General features: G+C 46.8%; 1 protein-coding gene, 1 long non-coding RNA gene and 1 pseudogene across 2 annotated transcripts in view; all 3 read left to right on the top strand.

Annotated features, from left to right (window-relative positions):
• The window catches only part of LOC140599251 (uncharacterized), a 110,728-nt gene extending 100,989 nt beyond the window's left edge, over positions 1-9,739 (top strand). Inside the window, exon 3 of the long non-coding RNA XR_012001922.1 lies at positions 9,694-9,739. This is a non-coding gene — a long non-coding RNA (uncharacterized lncRNA). The remainder of the gene's footprint in view (positions 1-9,693) is intronic.
• Positions 9,740-10,043: 304 nt separating this feature from the next.
• On the top strand, positions 10,044-22,573 carry LOC112908859 (uncharacterized; annotated as a pseudogene).
• ZNF671 (zinc finger protein 671) overlaps positions 14,565-22,748 on the top strand; it is a 57,557-nt gene continuing 49,373 nt past the window's right edge. The window contains exons 1-2 of the mRNA XM_072766433.1: positions 14,565-14,875; positions 20,368-20,457. The gene's annotated coding sequence lies outside the window, so the exon portion shown is untranslated. The remainder of the gene's footprint in view (positions 14,876-20,367; positions 20,458-22,748) is intronic.

Genomic DNA, 22,748 nt, shown 5'->3' with positions numbered 1-22,748 from the left:
GAAGCAGGCTCCATGCAGGGAGCCCGATGTGGGACTCAATATGGGACTCAATCCCAGGTCTCCAGGATCATGCCCTGGGTCAAAGGCAGGCGCTAAACCGCTGAGCCACCCAGGGATCCCTTCATCCCTGTTTTTAAGGAGCTGGTATCTAGTGAGGAAAAAGGGTCTTCAGGCAAGGAGCTGTAAAGCATGGCCAGTTGTAGTGGATGCTATAAACTGTGGAAATACAGGAGTCAAGACTGAATCCAAATGGGTCAGTGCTTTGGAAAATGGTCTGATGGTTCCTCATAACGTTAAACACAGAGTCACTATGTGACCCAGCAATTCCACTCCTTGGGTTATGTCCAAGAGAACTGAAAAGACACCTACACACACACACACACACACACACACACACACACACACACACACAAAGACACCTACACAGAAAAATCTGTGCACAAATGTTCATAGCAGCACTACTCATAAGAGCAACACAGTGGAAACAATCCAAACGTCCATCAACTGACAAAAAGATAAATAAAATGAGGGGCTAGCCATACAACGCAATGTTTTTCAGCCGTAAGAAAGCAAGAAATACTGATACATCTACAACATAGAAAAACCTTGAAAACATTATGCCAACTGAAATAAGTTAGACTCAAATTTTTAGTCACATATTTTCCAATTGCATTTATACAAAATGCCCTAAACAATCACATCCACAGAGGCAGAAAATAGATAAGTGGTTCCAGGAACTGGGTGAGGGGAAAAAAGGGAAGGACTGCTGATGGTTGTGGGGTTTCTTTTTGGGGTAATGAAAATATTCAAAAATTAAATAATTGTGATGGCTGTACAAGTTGGTGAATATACTAAAATAAAAACACAGGATTATATTCTTTTTAAAAGAGTAAATTTTGTGGGTATGTGAAATAGATCTCAAATGAACTGTTAAAAAATTTTTTTTTTGTCTGAGGGTGAACTGAAGGCAGACTTGGGCTTCCTGACTCTTCCTTTCAGTTTCAATCTTTCCTAAATTAAGAAAATTATAATAACAACAAAAATCCCAAAGTCCAAAGAATCTTTCAGCCAGCAGTTTGCACCACCTGCCTGGGTGGTGCTCCAAGGGTAGAGTACCATAGGGCATTGGAGGCCCAGGGGCAGCAGCCTGAGGAGCTACACCAACTCACAGCCCCTAGGCCTAGATGGGCCTTCAGTGTCCTTCACTGCAACCTCATATCCTTGCACAAGACGCACTCCTCGCTCCTCTGAGATAAAATCCTTTTTTTTCCCAAAGATTTTATTTATTTATTCATGAGAGACACACAGAGAGAGGCAGAGACACAGGCAGAGGGAGAAGCAGCCTCCTTGCAGGGAGCCCAATGTGGGACTCCATCCTGGGACCCCAGGATCATGGCCTGAGCCAAAGGCAGATGCTCAACCGCTGAGCCACCCAGGTGCCCCTCTTTAGTCAGTACTTGAAACTTACTTTTTCTGATTTAGATAACAATGAAATTGATATTTTGTGATTTTTATTTTTCTTGTTTTTGAAAAATTCTAATGGCTTGAGTTTCATTTTTACTTTAATATTCCCTCCCAGATTTTCATCTAGCTAGGCTTAATTTTAGGAAAGAAAAATAATTTACTAATACACTAATTTACTAATTTATATAATTTACTAATTATATAATTTATTTTAGTTTTCTTTACTTGGCTATAGTCTAGCATCAACTAGATGTTGAGCAATGAGTTATTTTAGTCTTTTTTTTAATGTTGTTATTGATATGATAGTCTAACTCTGGTGTATTTATTTGACGTGATTAAACCCCGACGAGGGGATCCCTGGGTGGCGCAGTGGTTTGGCGCCTGCCTTTGGCCCAGGGCGCCATCCTGGAGGCCCGGGATCGAGTCCCGCGTCGGGCTCCCGGTGCGTGGGGCCTGCTTCTCTCTCTGCCTCTGTGTGTGTGTGTGTGTGTGTGTGTGTGTGTGTGTGACTATCATAAATAAATAAAGAAAAAAATAAAAAAAAAAACCGACGAACCCGTTACCTTGCCTTCAGAAAATCCTGATAGTTCTAGTTGTTGGGCACTTTCTTTTTTTAAAAAAAATTTTTTTTAAATTTTTATTTATTTATGATAGTCACACAGAGAGAGAGAGAGAGGCAGAGACACAGGCAGAGGGAGAAGCAGGCTCCATGCACCGGGAGCCCGATGTGGGATTCGATCCCGGGTCTCCAGGATCGCGCCCTGGGCCAAAGGCAGGCGCCAAACCGCTGCGCCACCCAGGGATCCCTTTTTTTTTTTTTTTTTTTTTTAAATTTTTATTTATTTATGATAGTCACACAGAGAGAGAGAGAGAGGCAGAGACACAGGCAGAGGGAGAAGCAGGCTCCATGCACCGGGAGCCCGATTGTTGGGCACTTTCTGTACTTGCCAGAACCATTCCCTTTCCCCTTGCTTCTTTTCTTACCATTTCCCCCATCATACAGCAGATTGTAAGAATAGCATTACTTATGATAAAAGTGCTAAGAATTCAATTGAAATAAGTTTATTTTGCTAAAGTTTTTTGTTTTAATTAGTGCTTAAAAGTATGATGCCTTTAAAAAAAAAAGTACGATGCCTAAGTGGTTGAGTCAGTTAAGCATCTGCCTTTGGCTCAAGTCATGATCCCAGGGTCCTGGAATCAAGCCCCACATCAGGCTCCCTGCTCAGCGAGGAGCCTGCTTCTCCTCCCGCTCCCCCTTCTTGTGCTGTCAAATAAATAAATAAAATCTTAAAAAAAAAAAAATCAGTGCCTTCTGAGGGGGGTACTTGACAGGGTGAGAGCACTGGGTGTTATACTATATGTTGGCAAATCGAAATCCAATAAAAGAATGTACAAAAAAATCAGTGCCTAAATGTAATGCAATACAGTATTTAATAGGCAGCTTTTGTAAATTATTCTCCATAAAATGAAATTCACTTTCAGAATTTATTGTTAGCCATTGGCGCTTTTAAGAGTCGAATGTGTTTATTCTCATCTCTCAACCGCAATAAATCATTTGCTTTTATTATCACTAATTTTAATAACATATTCTTTCCAAGTAAAAAAGTCTATCACTGGGCAGCCCGGGTGGTTCAGTGGTTTAGCGCCGCCTTCAGCCCAGGGTGTGGTCCTGGAGACCCAGGATGGAGTTCCGTGTTGGGCTTCCTGCATGGAGCCTGTTTCTCTCTCTGTGTCTCTGCCTCTCTCTCTCTCATGAATAAATAAATAAAATCTTAAAAAAAAAAAAAAGTTTATCAGTTAATAGAAAATGCTTCCTTTTTGTGATGACTGATTTAATAAAAATTCAATTGTGTGAAAATTAGTAACAGGAAACCTCACTAAAATGTAGTGATGAAGCTTCAGTAGGTGTGAGGCTCTCACACCCTATCACTTGTTGGGCTGGCGAGACTGGGGACCTCAAAACAGCGACCCCAGGCCAGCAGCCTCGCAATAAGGCCGCCTTGCAGCCCTACCCGCCCTACCCTAACTCAGCACACAAAGACCTGTAACCCTTGCCCTAACTGGAATGAAGCCCTATCTCCATCTTCCTGCCAACACCCTTACCTCCCTACCCTAATTTAGCTTACAAAGACCTGTAACCCTTGCCCTAATTGGAATGCCACCCTGCCCCCATCTTCCCGCCGAAATATCTTTATAGAACCCCCTGCGGTTTGCCTGGGCGCGACTTCCCTGACTCAAGCCCCTCCAAGTCGTCATGGAACCTCGCCCGGGAGCACTCCCCATTAAAGCACTCTTGAACCTACTGCCTGGCTCTGCCGTTTTGTTTTGTTTTGTTTTAATTTCTCCGCCGTTCATTTGGGAAAAAACTAACATTTGGTGCCGAAACCCCGGGGGAGATCAAGGCCCCACGTTGGTGGGGACCCTCTCTCCTCTCGCCACCAGGACCTTAACTGAACCCAGCGCCTGGAAACGCCGGGTAAGTTCCCCTGATTCTGTGCCTCCCTCCGAGTCGTCCTGCCTGAATCCACGGCCGCGCCAGGGCACCTCTGCCGAGCCACCGGGTGGCTCTCCGCCGGTCCCTGGGGATCAGGAGACGTCCTCATCCTCACGGTGAGCTCTGTTTCTGTCCATGACCCTGAGAGCTGCAAACGGGGACGCCTGTTTTCAGTCTCTGGGTTACCAGGCAGGAATCATGGGAAGTGCCCAATCCAAATTCGACCCCAAAACCCCTAGTAGCTAACTTTAGTCTGGGGATATTCCCATGACCTGAGGAGACAACACCTTATCCATTATTGTACTGTAGCCTGACCTCAATACCAATTAGACAATCAGTCTCAATGGCCTCCAGAGGGTACTTTCGATTACCAAAGTCTTATGGCTCTTGATAATCTTTGCAGACGCCAAGGCAAGTGGCTCGAGGTTCCTTATATACAAGCTTTTTGGGATCTGCGCTCTCGTCCCTCCCTCTGCTCTCAATGTTCGACTACCCAAGTCCTTCTTGCCTGTACCGCACCTCCTAACATACCTCCTACCAATTCCAAGGACCTCTACTCTTACTCCCCTTCTCCCCTTCCGGAAACCGAAAACCTCACACATCTTCCCACCCGCTCGGGACCAGCGGCTCCTCTACACCCCCCTTACACTAACCTAACCCCGTCCCTCCTACTCCCTCCCCTCCGACTCCCCCATCTCCTCCGACTTCCCTTCCGGTCGCTGCCCGGACTCGGTCTCAGCAACGACCTTGTCTGTCCCTTGCAGGAGGTGGCAGGGGTCGAGGGAGTGGTCCGCGTTCACGATCCTTTCTCTTTACAAGCTCTCTCTGATTGGAAAACGGCTCTTTTTCTGCCAACCCAGATAACTATATTAAAGAATTTCAATATTTATCTCAGGCCTATGACCTCACATAGCACGACCTCCATGTGGTGCAGACCATGACTCTCACTCCTGAAGAGAGAGAGCGCATTCAGGCAGCGCGCGGGAACACGCAGACCAGGCCCATCTCCCGGCCGCTGCGATGCGGGTGGGCGCCCACGCGGTCCCGGCGGCGGATCCCGGGTGGGATTATCAGGGCGGCCAAGATGGCCGCCGACGCCACAACCGCTTGGAGCAACGCCTCCCGGCGGGTATGAAGGCGGCCTCAAACAAGGCGGTCAATTATGACAAACTGCGAGAAATTGTTCAGAACCCCGATGAGAACCCTGCCATGTTCTTAAATAGGCTTACGGAAGCCTTAACTCAGTGTACTCGGTTAGACCCGGCTTCCCAAGCGGGGGCGACTGTGCTGGCGACCCATTTTATTTCCCAGTCGGCGCCAGACACTCTGAAAAAACTTAAAAAGGCAGAGGAGGGTCCTCAAACTCCCATCTCAGACCTGGTGAAAATGGCCTTTAACGTTTTTTGTTTTTTTAAGATTTTATTTATTTATGATAGACATAGAGAGAGAGGCAGAGACACAGAAGCAGGCTCCATGCCGGGAGCCCGACGTGGGACTCGATCTCGGGTCTCCAGGATCGCGCCCTGGGCCAAAGGCAGGCGCTAAACCGCTGAGCCACCCAGGGATCTCCGCCTTTAACGTTTTTAACAACCAGGAGGAGGCTGCCGAACAGAAACGGCAACAAGCTCCAGCAGAAAGTCCAATTACAAAGCCAAGCCTTGGTTGCTGCCCTGAGGCCCGCAAACTCTGGAGATCAGAAAAAAGGAGGAAACAGTCGCGCCCCTCCGGGAGCCTGTTTCAAATGCGGCACCGAGGGACACTGGGCCCGTCACTGTCCTAATCCAAAGGAACCCACCCGGCCATGCCCTCAATGTAAGATGATGGGCCACTGGAAGTCCGACTGTCCTCTGCGCCTCCACGTGGAGAAGACCCTGAAACGGTGAGTCCGGCTTTCCAACTACTGGGTATGGAGGACGACTGACGGCGCCCAGACTCAGACACCCCACACACCCACGCCGAGCCCAGGGGTATGCTCCAGGTAGCCGGTAAGTCCATATCCTTTTTGCTGGACACAGGGGCTACCTATTCTGTCCTGCTCTCCTACTCGGGACCTAGTCAGCCCTCCCTAGTGATGGTGATAGGAATTGATGACACCTCCTCCAGTCCTAGGTCAACCCCGCTCCTCACTTGTAACTTGGACAGGTTCCCTTTTGCTCACTCTTTCCTTTTCATTCCCTCTTGCCAGGTACCCCTTCTTGGAAGGGACATTCTCCATAAACTAAGGGCCACTATACGGCTCTCCCCCTCTCCCACCACCTCTAGCCACCTTATTCTTCCCCTTCTGGCGTCTAAACCCTCTGCACCCTCTTCTCGCCTTCTGTTTGTCGATCCCCAGGTCTGGGATACCTCCAAGCCACTTGTGGCATCACACCACCAACCTATAAAAATCAGACTCAAAGACAATCTATCTATCCAGCCCATCCTCAGTTCCCCATTTCCCTGACACACCGACAAGGATTAAAGCCCATCATGGACCGCCTCAAACAACAGGGGCTCCTCATACCTATCAGCTCGCCCTGTAATACCCCTATCCTCCCTGTAAGGAAACCCACTGGGGCATATCGCCTCGTTCAGGACCTAAGACTCATCAATGAGGCCGTTATACCCCTTCACCTGGTAGTGCCCAACCCGTACACTCTTCTTTCCAACATCCCACCCAACACCACTCATTTTTCCATCCTAGACCTCAAGGATGCCTTCTTCACTGTCCCCTTACACCCCGATTCCTACTTTCTCTTTGCCTTTATCTGAGAGAACCCAGACACACGCATCTCAGGGCAGCTTACGTGGACGGTCCTCCCTCAAGGTTTTCGAGATAGCCCCCACTTCTTTGGGCAGGCCCTGGCCGAGGACCTCCAACAATGTTCTCTGAAAACTAGTACCCTCCTTCAGTATGTAGACGACCTCCTTCTCTGCAGCCCTTCCCTCTCTTCTTCAGAGGACGATACTACCACTCTACTGAACTTTTTGGGGTCCAAGGGATACAGGGTCACACCAGCTAAGGCTCAGCTCTGCACCCCAACTGTCATCTACTTGGGTATCTCCCTAACTCCCACCTCCAAGTCCTTGACAGAGGACCGCATCCAGGTGCTCTGGTACCTCCAACCCCCTCAAAGTGCTGCCGAAGTCCTTTCCTTTCTGGGATTAGTGGTTTTTTTCCGACATTGGATACCTAACTTTGCCCTTCTGTCTCGACCCCTATATCAAGCAGCCAAGGAGACCCCCCACGGCCCCCTGACTGCACACTGCAGTCCAAAACCTGTTTTCCAAGCTCAGGGACTGACTAATCTCAGGACCCACCTTAACCCTCCCAGACCCTTCCAGACCGTTTCACCTTTTTACCGATAAACGATCTGGCTGCTACCGGCCTCCTTGCCCAACCGGCTGAGCCAATGTACCAGGTAGTAGCCTTTCTATCCAAACAGCTGGACCTCACAACTAAAGGCTGGCAACCCTGTCTCAGAGCCCTGGCGGCAGCTGCCTCCCTCACTAAGGAGGCTGTAAAACTCACTTGGAGCAGCCCCTCACTGTTTTTTCCCATACCAATTAATAGACCTGGTTGGCCACAGATCCCTGGCCCATTTGACCCCCTCACACCTCCAACTATATCATCTACTGTTTATTGAAAACCCTCAAGTCTCCTTATCTACTTCTCCACGTCTCAACCCTGCTACTCTCCTACCCACACCTTCTCTTGTTTCTGAACCAACCCACTCTTGCCCACAACTCCTGGACAATCTTACCCCTTCTCATCCAGGTCTCTCTGATCAGCCTCTTCCCAATCCCGATCGAGTACTGTTTGTAGATGGGAGTTCTGTCATGGCTCCACATGGCCAGCGGCATACTGGATATGCAGTGGTCACTCTGGAGACCATTGTTGAGGCGGCTCCCCTTCCTCTGGGAACTACCTCCCAGAAGGCTGAGTTAGTTGCCCTCATCAGGGCACTCCATCTCTCCAAGAACTTACGTGTTAACATCTATACAGATTCTAAATACGCCTACCTAATCACACACACACATTCCGTACTTTGGCAGGAACAGGGTTCCTGACCACCAAGGGCACGCCCATAGTTAATGGACCCCTTATCTCCAAATTGTTGGAAGCCCTCGACTTCCCTACCAAAGTGGCCATTATACATTGCCGAGGAAATCAGACATCCCAGGACCTCGTCTCTCGGGGGAACAATAAAGCCGATACTGTGGCCAAATGGCTAAAGAAACTTCCTCAGCCCCTCTCCTGTTCCTGAATACACCCCACACCCCTTCATATACAGATGAGGAACTTAACACCCTCAAACAAATGGGGGGCAAACCTGGAGATAAGGGATGGATCTTTCTCCAGGAAAAAATTGCCCTCCCAAACAAACTTCTCCACACCCTACTTAGTGAAATCCATCAGTCTCTACACATAGGACCTAAGGCTTTATATCACTTCCTGTCACCCCTTTTTTATCACCCTCATCTCCGTAGGGATATCGAGACTGTCCACCATGCCTGTAAAACATGCTCCTTTGTTAACTCACAAGGAGGGATCCGTTGACTGGGGCCCAACCACCAACTGAGGGGACACCAACTGGGCAAGGACTGGTAACTTGACTTCACTCACATGCCCCGTCATAAAGCCTTCCGATATATCTTAACTTTAGTGGATACCTTTACAGCTTGGATCGAAGCTTTCCCCACCGCCCAAGAGACTGCTGACATTGTTGCCGAAATACTTATTGAACATATCCATTCCCAGATTCGGCCTCCCTCGAACCTTACAGTGAGATTATGGGCCGGCTTTCACATCCAGCATCACCCAGAAGGTCTCTGAAAGTCTCAACATCGCCTGGAAACTGCATGTACCCTACCATCCCCAGTCCTCGGGTAAGGTAGAGAGGGCCAACAGCCTTCTCAAGGAACAGCTTACCAAATTAACCCTTGAGACATGCTTGTCATGGCCTTCCCTCCTCCCCCTTGCCCTAACCAGGCTTAGGGCAACCCCAAGGGGACCCTCAGGACTTAGACCTTTTGAATTACTGTACAGGCAATCCTTTCTACTTACTCATAATCTTCCTTCATCACCACCTCCTCTCCTCTCCTATCTACCTTACCTGACTCTCTTGAGAGCCCTTCTCTGGGCCCACGCCAATTCTGTCATTCCTGCCCCAGGGGCACCGACTCCTGACACATTGCAAGGTCTGTCCCCCAGAGATAGTGTTTTACTAAAAGAATTACACCCTAAGACCCTAAAACCCAGGGGTACAGGCCCCTATACAGTAATCCTTACTACTCCAACTGCAGCTAAACTTTTAGGATACCCCTCCTGGGTCCACCTGTCTAAACTAAAACAGGCCCTCTCTCAACTGAGTGGACAGCCCAACCTCTGGGGCCTACCAAGATGCAGCTTTCACGCCATCCTCCTCCTCCTGACCCTACCCCCCAGCCACCCCACTTATGAATCTGGGATTTTTTTTAATTTTTTTAAATTTTTCTTTATTTATGATAGTCACACACACAGAGAGAGAGAGAGAGAAAGAGAGAGAGAGAGAGAGGCAGAGACACAGGCAGAGGGAGAAGCAGGCTCCATGCACCGGGAGCCCAATGTGGGATTCAATCCCGGGTCTCCAGGATCGCACCCTGGGCCAAAGGCAGGCGCCAAACCGCTGCGCCACCCAGGGATCCCTGAATCTGGGTTTATTTATTTTTTTTTTATTTTTATTTTTTTTTAAATTTTTATTTATTTATGATAGTCACAGAGAGAGAGAGAGAGGCAGAGACACAGGCAGAGGGAGAAGCAGGCTCCATGCACCGGGAGCCCGACGTGGGATTCGATCCCGGGTCTCCAGGATCGCGCCCTGGGCCAAAGGCAGGCGCCAAACCGCTGCGCCACCCAGGGATCCCCCTGAATCTGGGTTTAGATGGAGGTTTTATATCACAGAATCCTGGAGCCAGGGAAACCGAAACTGGTCCAGCCTCATTTCTACCACTGATTGTCAACCTTTAGGTTGCCAAACTAGCATCAACTTTACCTTTGATAGATTTTACTCTCTCCCTCCACCTGGCCCTAATCCTAGCTCTGATCCCATAATCTGTTTCACCTATGATCAGACTCATCCTAACTGTCAAAATTATTGGGTCCAAACTAATGGAGGCTGTCCTTATTCTTATTGCAATATCCATCACCTTTGCCAAGGCCCTTTCACCAGTCCTTCTACGGCCCATCGTCAACCTTGTCATTTCTACCAACAGTCCGGTAAATATGGCCTAACTGCCCCAGACCCCTGGGACCCCCGCTGGGCAATGGGGGTAACAGCAAAACTTTACCAATGGGGTTATTCCCCCTATCCTACTGCCTCCCTCCAAATCTATAGATCATACATAAGAGTCTTACAGAACCAATCCACCCTAAAAGATCAAGCTGACACCATATGCACACAGGAACAACTTCTCCAAACCCACTTACAGACTAACCCAACTCAGGACCAGGATCCCTTCTCCTGGGTAAAGCTTATCCAACAAGGCACTTCTCTTGCCAACCTTTCTGGCATGGGCAATCTGTCCCATTGTTTCATTTGTGTCCCCCCAAACTCCCTTTGTGGCCATTCCCTTCCCTAATGCATTCAGCCTCACTAGCCCTGCACCCATGTCCCCAGCACCTCATCTCTCTTTCACTGATGTTCCCCTATTTACTGATCCTCTCAACCACCAATTCCCTTTCTGTTATTCCACCCCTAACCTATCCCTTTGCAACGTCACCCAGTTAAACGCCACCTCTCATTATGCTCCTATCGCCACCTCTCATTATGCTCTCATTATGGTTTCTTTTTTTTTTTTTTTTTTCATTATGGTTTCTTTTGGTGCAATGGCAGCCTATCTAAATCTCTCAATACCTCTGCCTCCCTCCTCTGTCTGCCTGTCTCCCTGGTTCTGTGATTAACTATCTATAGTCAGGCAGAAGTAGCTCTCCTCACCAACCCCCTGGAAAAGCAGAAACAAGTGATCTTTGTCCCACTGGTTGTCAGGGTCTCCCTGGCCTCAACCCTGGTGGCCACAGGGTTGGCTACGGGGGCCTTGATCCATTTTATAGATTCCTCCAGGGACCTATCTGAGAAGCTTCAAATGGCTATCAAGGCTTCAGCAGAGTCTTTGGTTTCCCTACAATGCCAAATAACCTCGGTGGCCCAGGTAGCTCTTCAGAACCAACGTGCCTTGGACCTCCTCACAGCCGAGAAAGGAGGAACTTGTATGTTTCTCAATGAAGATTACTGCTACTACGTCAACGAAACAGGTGTAGTTGAAACCAATCTCCACACCCTCGCCAAAGTTCGTGAGTCTCTCCAAAAACAGTATCACCCTGTCGACCCAAATACAACCCAATGGTGGCAGACCACACTAACCACATGGCTCCTCCACCTCCTAAGCCCGCTCCTAATCATTGGCATACTATTAATGGTGGCCCCTTGCCTTCTCCGATTCATCAAGGAACGAATCCGCGAAATATCTCGGGTATCAGTCAATCAACTTATTTTACACCCCTATGCTTGCTTGCCCACCTCCGACATGCCCACGACGCCCCTATTTCAGCAGGAAGCAACCAGATCTGAATCGTCACCCAGTTATAACAAAAGGATCAGAATGTTGGGCTGGCGACCCCACGCCAGCACCTCCCAATAAGGCCGCCTTATTGCCGCCCTACCCTAACTTAGCACACAAAGACCTGTAACTCTTGCCCTAACTGGAATGCAGCCCTACCCCCATCTTCCTGCCAACACCACCTTACCTCCCTACCCTAACTTAGCTTACAAAGACCTGTAACCCTTGCCCTAATTGGAATGCCACCCTGCCCCCAACTTCGCACTGAAAACTCTTTATAGATCCCCCTGCGGTTTGCCTGGGCGCGACTTCCCTGACTCAAACCTCTCCAAGTCGTCATGGAACCTCGCCCGGGAGCACTCCCCATTAAAGCACTCTTGAACCTACTGCCTGGTTCTGCCTTTTTTTTTTATTATTATTTTTTATTTTTTTATTTTAATTTTTTTTCTGCCGTTTTTAAAAAATTTCTCTGCCATTTGTTTGGGAAAAACCTAACACTTGTAGTCAATTGCAGATCCAACAGGAAGAGACAGATTTGACTCTACCCTGACTTGACCTTGCAGGGGATACTATTTTACTCTCCAAGCCTGAGAAAGAAATGTTTCCTAAAAAAAAAAAAAAAAAAAAAAAAAAAAAAAAAAAAAAAAAAAAAAAAAAGTTAAGTTTCCTCATTCCCCAACAGCTCAGCCAATGAGAAGCCATTCTACTTAGAGATTCCAGTTTACTTCTTTGTTGAAGTTTGTCCTAGATGGCAATTCTCTTTTAGTCCCAAATTAACCATCTTTTGCAGGAAAATAACTGGTAGTTGTTACTTTTAAGGTTTACAGTTGGAAGTTACTTTTTGATTTTTTAAGTGAAAATTAGCAGTGTAAAAATAGTCAAATATATTTAAACATAAAACATGTAATGGAATTATCTAAATAGCATTTTATTTGTTTATGTATTTATTTGAGAAAGTCGGGGCGGGGGGTTGAGGAGCAGAAGGAGAGGGACTAGCTGACTTCGTGCTGAGCAATGAGCCCCAGGCAGGGCTCTATCCCAGGGTCCTGAGATCATGATCTGAGCCAAAATCAAGTTAGATCCTTAACTGACTGAAGCACCCAGGTGCCCCTGAATTGCATTTTAAAACAATATGTTGGGATCCCTGGGTGGCACAGCGGTTTGGCGCCTGCCTTTGGCCCGGGGCGCGATCCTGGAGACCCTGCATCAAGTCCCGCATCGGGCTCCCGGTGCATGGAGCCTGCTTCTCCTTCTGCTTGTGTCTCTGCCTCTCTCTCTCTCTCTCTGTGACTATCATGAATAAATAAATAAAATCTTTAACAACAACAACAACAAAAAAACAATATGTCTAGGTGATGTGGATGCTATGAATAACAATCATTTCTAAAAAAAAATTCTTTAATAAAGTCAGTGACAATGCTATTTCTACACGAAAAAGCTATTTCTTTTCAGGGAGAGTCTTACGCCCAACTTAACTAGGATTTGCTGGTCTTTTTAAAGTCTTTTAATTAGACATGTTAATATTCTTCAGCGGCTCAAAGTTTTCATAATGAAATTGTCTCCATTGAATAGTACTCTATGGCTTGGGAATGTGGAATCTTTTAATGGCAAAACAAAATGATCAGGTCTAAAAACTTTCTAATTCATGAATCCCCAAATTATCCATGGTGCACATCGACATCACTATTGAAATTTCTCCAAGATCTTCGCTTTTTTCACCATCCGAATATCTAGAGACACTTCTGCCACCATCTTTGCATCACTACATAGTCATAATTAATAACTGTCTTTAATTTTTTACAATTAAGTTATAATTGACATATAACATTATATTAGTTTCAGGTGTACAGCATAATGATCCCATATTTGTATATATTGTGAATGACTACAATAACTCTAGTTAATATCCATCACCTTACATAGTCACAAAAATTATTAGCTTTCTATAATTTCCATTTTACAACTTTTTATTTTTTTACGATTTTATTTATTTATTCATGAGAGACACACAGAGAGAGGCAGAGACACAGAGAGGGAGAAGCAGGCTCCATGCAGGGAGCCTGATGTGGGACTCGATCCTAGGACTGGATCCCGGGACTCCATCTCTGAACTCCAGGATTACGACCTGGGCCGAAGGCAGGCGCTAAACCGCTGAGCCACCCAGGGATCCCCTACAACTGTTTTTCTGAGATAATATCAATTCCTCATGCAGAATACTCCCCGTAATCACAGGGGAAATGATAACCACTTTCCAATAATGAGATGAGATCATGGATTTAAGGTACTCCTACATTTTGGGTTTCAGAGTACCCTTTGCATGCATGGTCCACTTGTGAACACTGCAGACATTGTCCTGTATCAAAATAGCATTTTTTTTCATTGTTCTTTTTTTTTAGATCGATGTCAGATCTTATGGGAAGTGAATGCGAAGACATCGAGTAAGAGATGTGCATAAAAGTGCACAAAGGTTCACTAAATCGGACACCATAGATTTTACAGATCCATATTTGTACTCTTGCTTCAGGGTGGTGCATCCTCCTCCATCTTCCCTGTCGTGCCCTATCTGGGGTATTTTTTCTCTTGTCTCTGAACACACACAGTACATTTCCTAAAATTGGCTCTAATTCTTCAGAGCACATGCGTATGAATTATAGTACGGTAATTTTTATTCGTTTCCTCTACCAGTGGACTCATTTTGTGACTAACTGGAAAATTTTGTGCATTTGAATCTGTATCCTTTGGGAGCATCTGAGAGAATGTTTAGCTTCCTAGAGCATGGTGTGCTTCATGGACTTTAACAAGTCTCCAAACAGGTGCTCGGTTGCAGCCAGACACCCCAGAAATCTGAGTATGCGTTCCCTTTAAGAAGGAGCTGAGTCCATCCCCGGTTCTGAGCTCCAGAGCCCTCGCGGCGGAGCTGAGACTTTTGGATTGGAGGTGAGGTACGAGCGCCCTGACGTATAGCTCCGTGGCTCTGTCAGAACTACATTGTCCAGAAAGCTCTGCGACGAGGGGCGGGACTCTCCCCAAATCGGCTTTTCGGTCCGAGGTAAAACGCCAGCGCTGGACTTCCGGTGTGTTTCTAGTAGCCAATCATTTTGGCTTCACTGAAATGCTGTCAGCCTAGTCGGGGATCCAGAACGCTGGGTGGGGACCGAGGTGACGACACTGAGAAGGTGCGAGGGGAGGCGCTGTCCCCGTCGCACAGACAGGGGTGCACGGCTTGGCGACGCCGCCCGGGCTGCGCCTCACGGGGGCCGGGACAGGGACCCCCAGCCCGGGTGTCCGGTCCGCCCAACAAGTCCTATAGCGGTGGCCGTGCCCAGGACCCCCGCGCAGGTAAACGCTCGTCCCCCGGGCCCTCCCCGCGCCGCCGTCCGTCCTCCCCTCCCCGGACGTCCCCCCTCCCAGACCCTCAAGGCCTAAGCGCGGGGCGTCTCTGCAGCCCGTGCGTCTCTGCAGACTCTGCAGTATGTCTTGCCCGGGTGCCCCGGAGAGGGAGACGCCCGTGGGCGGGAGCGGGCTGCAGGGAAGGAGAACTTGGTTAGGGGCGGTTCTGTCCCCTGAGGTTGAGCAGCTAGCCTGAAGTCACCTGTCTCCATATCAGGGCCAGGCAGGGGTATAGGGAGACCGGAGTCCGTCAAGCCCTGCCACGGACTAATTCGTCTAAGGCTGTCCTCTTTCCACATCTCGTACCTGCAAAAGCAGCTGTACACCCACAGGGAAGTGGAGGGTCCCTCACCTCGAACCACAAGTTATATGGATTGTGGTGCGGTGGGGCTTAGTGCTATTCATTCAATCCTTGGGTCTAGGGATCCCAAACGTAGGGTCCTAAGTCTATGCCAGGGGTTTCTGGCAGTCACTGTAAACAGGTGTGGAAGGTTATCCCTAGAATTGATAGCAGGATGTGCAAATTCTTTGAGGTAATAATGTAATGTTCAGAATGTTCAGGAAACTACAAGTCTTGTCTTTCAGGTGGTAACAAGGAGTAGGGGGTTAGGAGTCAGGACTGCAATAGCTGCCTGAAAATTTGAGTGTCTACTCTGGAGGTAATGGGAATTTTGTATCAGAAGAGGGAGGGATCTTACCAAGGTCGTAACAAGCTCTATCTGGGTGCAAAGTAGGCAGAAACTGGGCTTGAGGAGGAAGAAGGAAGATCAGGGTGGAGGCTGCTGCCAAAGTCCAGCTGAATGTTAATAGACCAGAGTCATAGCTTAGATGTGGTTGGATTCTGTACTTGTGTTATTAATGGGGCAACTAGATTTTCTGATGTGAAGGCTGAGGGTGTGAAACAAGATTCAGAGATAGTTTTTGGTCTTAGAAATAGGAATGAAAACATTGTCTACCATGAGGAACTATAGGAGTGGTATTCACCAGGAGCTATGTTTTGACCCTGCTAAGAGTCAGAAATATTTTAGATAGCAATAAGTGGACGTATTTCAGTTTGCAGCTAAAACCATAGGTATGAAATGTGGCGTGTGGTTCAGGATGAACACAAAATGTAGTGGCTATTGTGTGGACACAGTGAATGAATGTGGGTCACATTTAGAAGAGACGATCTTCAAGTTATGGTGGTAAAGACATTAAGGGGCCATGAAGGGGGGAGGGTGAAGGCAAAGGCCTGGGTCTCTGGCGTGGATACCTGGCTGATGGTATCAAGTTTTACAAACACAGGTGAAGGAGACAAGTGGTTATCAGTGGGGGTAAAAGGATGGGAAAGAGGTGGAGGGGCCTTAGAGATAGTGTTGTCTGGCAGGGGGCCAAGGCTTCCAGGAGAAGAGTAGACATGAGCTGGATGCAGACACAGAGAATAATGAGGTAAGATCTTGAGTTAGAATAGGTGCTTATTCACCACTCCATATATACACCAGGGTTTTGGTGGGACTTTGGTGGGACTTGTGTTCCATTCATCTTGAACAGTTAAGTCAGGAGCACATGTGGTCATCTGGAAGAGTCACTAGACCTGGAGTGGGCCCCCAGTGGGCTAGGCTTTGAAAGAGGGTTAGGTGGACAAAGAAAGGCTATGACTTTTGAGGGGACAGCAAGTAGAGCACAGAAGTAGAAGAGGGCCATGGTTTGTGAGAGCCGCATGTGGTTCTGTGTGGCATGAGTCTGAGCCAAGGAATGGAACCAGGCAGAGAGATCTTCATAGGTTTTGGTGCTGTGACCACTAGTGGAAGCCATGGGGTGTCAGAGACAATACTGGATCTCTTTGAATCTGTCAAACATAATCTGGATGCCATCTACCAAGTTGTAGCATAGGCCTAAAATTAAGGCCCATTATGGGTGCCCTTAATGTGTGGTGAAAATGGGATGGCTACTTTGACATGAGTGCAAGTTCCCCTCCCCACTCTGCTCCTGCAGGTAACCTCTCCTAACCAAACACCACCTTTTTTTTTTTTTTTTTCCTCTCAAACACCACCTTTTTATCAAGGAGACCAGAGCGGTTCCAGTGTATCCCTTTGTAGAGGGTTTCAGTTCCCTGCCAATCTGTGGATTATGTAACAAGCCAATCATATCTTCCTATAGGAACCAAGTTAAACACTTCTTGATACTACAAAGCTTACATCACTCGTGATTTATTCTTTTCTGGAGTACAACCTCCATGTGGCCGTGTGTAGCATAGCATGTCTTCCTCTCCCATGATGTGAATAAGTGTGCTTAATGAATTGCTATCAATCTCATCTGGCCAGTGTCAGATATCATATGTTTGGTCATCTCTATAACTGTAGGATGGAAATTCCACCCTCACCAGTGGGATGAAGAGATGCTGAATAAAACACAAATAATATGTGGAGAGTCCAGGGACATGCCTGGTCACATGGAGTGGGGAGTGAGGTAGTGGTGGCCATGGACATGTGGTTGTGGTATCCAGAGATGTACCCTCTAAAGAATGATATGCATTTGGAGAGAGAGTATGCCTGATGGCTCTAGGACCTGGTATTGAGACCTTGGCCATAAAAGGGTAGTATGAGCATCTGGATCCCTCTGTGCCAGGCCTACTGCTTAGATACAGATTTGTCCACCTGCCTCTTGTTGCTATTGTCTGGACCCCATGATTAATGAGCCCATGAAGACACAATGGTACCTGTGGTGCCAGGGTATAGTTTCTCCTCTGAGTTGGGGAGCTTGGAGGGAGGGTGGGCTTGGGGTAGATGTGGGGGGAAGGGATTGGGCTCCTCAGAAGTGGACTGTTTGTGGTTCATCTATCACCATCCTGACAGGGGACTGTGACTTTGAGGACATGGCTATGTACTTTTCGTGGGAGGAATGGAGTCTCCTTGATATGGCTCAGAGATGCTTGCACCACAGTGTGATGCTGGAGAACTTGGCACTTATAACCTTCCTGGGTAAGGCCCTCAAACCTACCCCTGTGTCCTGAAATACTTTTTGCCCTTCCTCTTTCCTGAAGGACATCTGTGTTCTTATGTCAGAACCATGGGCATTGCTTCCTTCTTTAGTGTCCTGGGTAGGTGCTGTGGTTGGTTGAGCAGAGATGTGGGCACTGCCCTCTTGTGTTCTTTTTTTTTTTTTTTTTTTTATTTTTATTTTTATTTTTTTTTCCTCTTGTGTTCTTGAGCAACCCCAGCACCTGCTTCTCTGCAGATTTTCAGGGAAGGGTACAGGGTCAGGAGTCTCACAGTCATCCTCATAACTCCTACGTTGCTTGCCCTCCCATTGGCCAGGTTTATCTGGATCCAAGGCCCCTATGTGCCACAGGCCTACTTCCTTCATCTAGCGGACATTTCTTCATGTCTATCTGTGCCAGGTATTGCCATTACTGAAATAGTCGTTACTTATATGGATCAGAATGCTTTCAAGACTCTCCTCTGAAGTTCTCTTTGTAATAGTTTTCTTTCCTGCAGGATATCATATACTTAGTTGTTTTGGAACAGTCATGTGTGCCCTTCTGTCTTGTCTTTCACTGAATACTTGTATCACCCAAATCCCATTCAGTTGCTTATATTGGGGGTAGGTTAGAGAGCCCCTGATGCTTTTAGAATGGAAATGAATTATCTTCGTTCATACTGCTATAACGAACCAACATGGTTGGGTGGTTAAACATATATTTATTTCTCATATACTTCTGGAAGCTTGGAAGTCCAGATCAAGGCACCAACATGGTGTAGTTCTGGTGAGGGCCTTGTTCTGGTTCATAGCTGCTATGTTCTCTCTGTGTCCTTACATAGTGAAAGGGGCTAGGGAGCTCTCTGGGGTCTCATTTATAGGGGCACTAATCTCATTCATGAGGGCTCTACCATCATGACCTAATCCCTTCCCAGAGGCCCCACCACCTAATGCCATCACATTGAGGGTTAGAATTCAACAAGCATTTGTGGGGCGGGGGGCACAGACTTTCCACCTCTAGCTACTAAAGTTGATATCCTTCTCACATGCAAAATACATTCATCCCATTCTAACAGCCCCCAAACCTTAATTAGTTCTAGCATCAAATCTAAATTCTAAAGTCTTATCTAAATCAGATATGGGTGAAACTTGAGGTATGATTTACCCTGCAATACATTCTTTTCCAGCTGTGAACACATATAACCAAATAAGTTACATGTTTCTAAAATGCAGTGGTGGAAAATGTCTACATTTTCATGTCAAAAGGAGAAATGGGAGGGAAGAAGGAGTGACAGGTACCAAGTAAATCCAAACATGCAGGCAAATTTCATTAAACCTTAAGCCTCAAGAATAATCCTCTATGGTTCAGTGGTATGCCGTCTGGGCCAACGAGCAGCAGCTCCACCTCCAAGGCTTTCCTAGGCAGCAGTCCTGCCTCTGATGAGGTCCTAGATTGGGTTCTTATGACTACAGCTTTTCCCAAGCTGGAATCATGAGCTAGTGACTCTACCAGTGTTGAGTCCAGGCCCTACTGCTCTGAATATTGCCTCTCTCACTCTGCTGAGCACACTGTGGCTCTCAGCAGGGTCCCCATATCTGAGGACCCCATAGGGACCTCCTGACCTGCCCAAACCAGAGAGAGTGAGAGAGCTCTCTGGGGTCACTTCTACAAAGACACTAATCTCTTTCATGATGACTTCGCTTTCATGATCTAATTACCTACTAAGGGCCCCCAGCTCCTAATACCATCACATCAAGGGCTAAGATTTCAACATGAGAATTTTGTGGGGACACAAACATTGAGTCCATGGCATGAATACCGTCACAGCACGATGTGCTCAATGGGAACCTGGCCCTGGGAGAGACACAATGTCAGAGCTGTATTCAAATCATATCAGAAACCTATTGTTTGGTATTGGTGGTGCTAAGGATAATGGTGGCCAAATCTCATTAGTGCCTTTCCCATTCTTGACACTGATAACTTGTCATCTCTGCTGCTTGCCACTTCTACTTTTCCAGCTTGGGGTTATTCCCTGTGTTGGTGAACTCCACATCTCACGCTTTCCTTACATCAGCCTCCACATGCTGTGTCATGATGTATGCACATATTCTTAGGCAACCATTGAATACCAGCTGCTCTGTTGCAGTCATGTGTTCTTGGGCCTGAACACACTCTTCTACATAACACACCCATGGCAGCAGAAGATAAGATCTACTGAATGTTCTTTGTAGAGGAAAAAGTAGAGGCCATGTTTCTTCTTCCTATATTGTACCCTATGGAGTATCTTTTACCTTGTGGGGCCTCCCACTCCTGTGATGTTTAGAGGCCCAGTTCTGCTAAGCAACCCATCTGCAATCTGTACCCAACTCTTTGGTCCTCAGAACAATCCCACTGATTCATTCCTGGGTTTGTCAGGTAATTTTCCAGAGGTTTCCCCTTCTCACCAGTCAGCGTGTATTTCACTAGTGTTTCTTTTCTTCAGGTTGCTGGTGTGGAGTGGAGGATAAGGCTGCATCTTCTCAGCAGTGCATTTCTGCAAGAGTGTTGTCACCAGGCAGGACTTCCCAAGCAGGTATGTCTCCCCAGAAGGTGTGCCTCTGTGAGATATGTGGACCCATCTTGAGAGACATTTTGCCCTTGGTTGAGCACCAGGAAACACATCCGGAGCAGAAACTGCACATGGGGCATGTGGATGATTTCCTATCACTACAAACCTTCATCAGCACCATAAGCAGCAGATCAGAGATAAATAGTTCAGGAGCAATATGAGTAGAGCCTCGCTTTTGGAGAACTGCAAATTCCATGTGTTAGTGAAGCCCTTTACCTATGAAGAAATTAGGAAGGATTTCCTGGTCAGCCTGGGCTTTCTACAGCAAAAGGTCACTCATACTAGAGAGAAGTCAAACAGTGGGGATCCCTGAGTGGCGCAGCGGTTTGGCGCCTGCCTTTAGCCCAGGGCACGATCCTGGAGACCCAGGATCGAATCCCACATCGGGCTCCCGGTGCATGGAGCCTGCTTCTCCCTCTGCCTGTGTCTCTGCCTCTCTCTCTCTCTGTGACTATCATAAATAAATAAAAATTAAAAAAAAAAAAAAAAAGAAGTCAAACAGTGGAACTAAGTGTGTGGTGGCCTTCCACAGTGTAAAATATCATTATAACAGGGAATACATCTGAAAGCTTTTAGCCCCCCAAACACCTTTATTCAGCACCAGCAAGTCCTCATGAGGGAAAAATGTTACAGGTGTGGTGAGTGTGGGAAATCCTTTAGCAAAAGCTGTAGTCTCCATAACTATTTGAGAGTTCATACTAGAGGGACTCCTGGGTGGCTTAGCAGTTGAGTGTTGCCTTTGGCCCAGGGCATGATTCTGGGATCCAGGATCGAGTCCCACATCAGGCTCTGTGGAGGGATCCTGTTTCTCCCTCTGCCTGTGTCTCTGCCTCTCTCCCGGTGTCTCTCATGAATAAATAAATAAAATCTTTACAAAAAAAAAGAGAGAGAGTTCATACTAGAGAAAAGCCTTATAAGTTTGGGGAATGTGGGAAATCCTTTAGGCAAATTCTGGCCTCATTCAACACCAGAGAGTTCACACTGGACTAAGTCCTCATGAATGTGATAAATGTGGAAAATTATTTAGCAAGAAGTACAACCTCATCATGCATCAGAAAGCTCACACTGGTGAAAAGCCATATGATTTCAGTGAATGTGGGAAATTTTATATCTACAAATCTGACTTCATTACTCACCAGAGAATTCATACTGGAATAAGACCTTATGAGTGCAGTGAATGTGGGAAATCATTTAGCCACAGCTCTAGTCTCATTTAAACACCAGAGAATTCACACTGGAGAAAGGCCTTATGAGTGTGAGAAGTGTAGAAAAATCCTTTAGCCAGAGCTCTCGCCTAATTAAACACTGGAGAGTTCATGCTGAAGAAAGATGAGTGCAGAGTATGTGGAAAATTCTTTATCTCTAGGTACTGTTTCTTTCAACATCAAAGAGTTCACACTTGTGTAAGACCTCACAAATGTGATGAGTGTGGAAAATTATTTACCAACCTGTCCAACCTCATTAAACACCAGAGAGTTCACATTGGAGATAGACCGTTTGAGTGTAGTGAATGTGGGAAGTCTTTTAGCTGCAAATCCTACCTCATTACACACTGGAGAATTCACACTGGAGCAAGGCCTTATGATTGTGGAGAATGTGGGAAATCATTAACCATAGCTCCATGCTCCTTCAACACCAGAGAGTTCACACTAGGGAAAGGCCTTATGAGTGTAGTGAATGTGGGAAATCCTTTAGCCACAGATCTAGCCTCATCAGACACCAGAGAAGTCACACTGTAGAAAGGCCTTATGAATGTAGTAAGTGTCAGAAATCCTTTATCGGCAGCTCTAGCCTCATTAAACACTGAATAGTTCATACTGGAGAAAGGTCTTATGAATTCAGTGAATGTGGGAAATCCTTTAGCCAGAGCTCCAACCTCATTAATCATCAGTGAGTTCACACTAGAGAATTTATGGGTGCAGTGAATGTGGGAAATCATTTACCTTCAACTCTAATCTCCTAAAACATCAAAATGTCCACAAAGAATAAAATCCTTTCCATAATACAGGTAAGTCTGTAAAATACTGCATTGTGCCCCCTCAAAATTCATATGTTCAAGTCCTACTCCCCAATGTAAATATTTTTAGGTGTGGCTTTTACTAAGATAAAAGAGGTAATAAAGATGGGGGCCTAATTCAGTGTGACTGTCGTCCTTATAAGAAGAAAAGGTATTAGAAGGTGTACTCTTGCACACTTTCTCTTTGTCTCTCTCCCCAAGAACAGAAGGCAGACTATGTAATAAGACAGTTGTCTGT

This window comes from Vulpes vulpes, chromosome 1, assembly GCF_048418805.1.
Source record: "Vulpes vulpes isolate BD-2025 chromosome 1, VulVul3, whole genome shotgun sequence".
Lineage (NCBI taxonomy): Eukaryota > Metazoa > Chordata > Mammalia > Carnivora > Canidae > Vulpes > Vulpes vulpes.
Note: the sequence above shows the minus strand (reverse complement) of the source record. Positions and strands in the feature narration are given on the sequence as shown.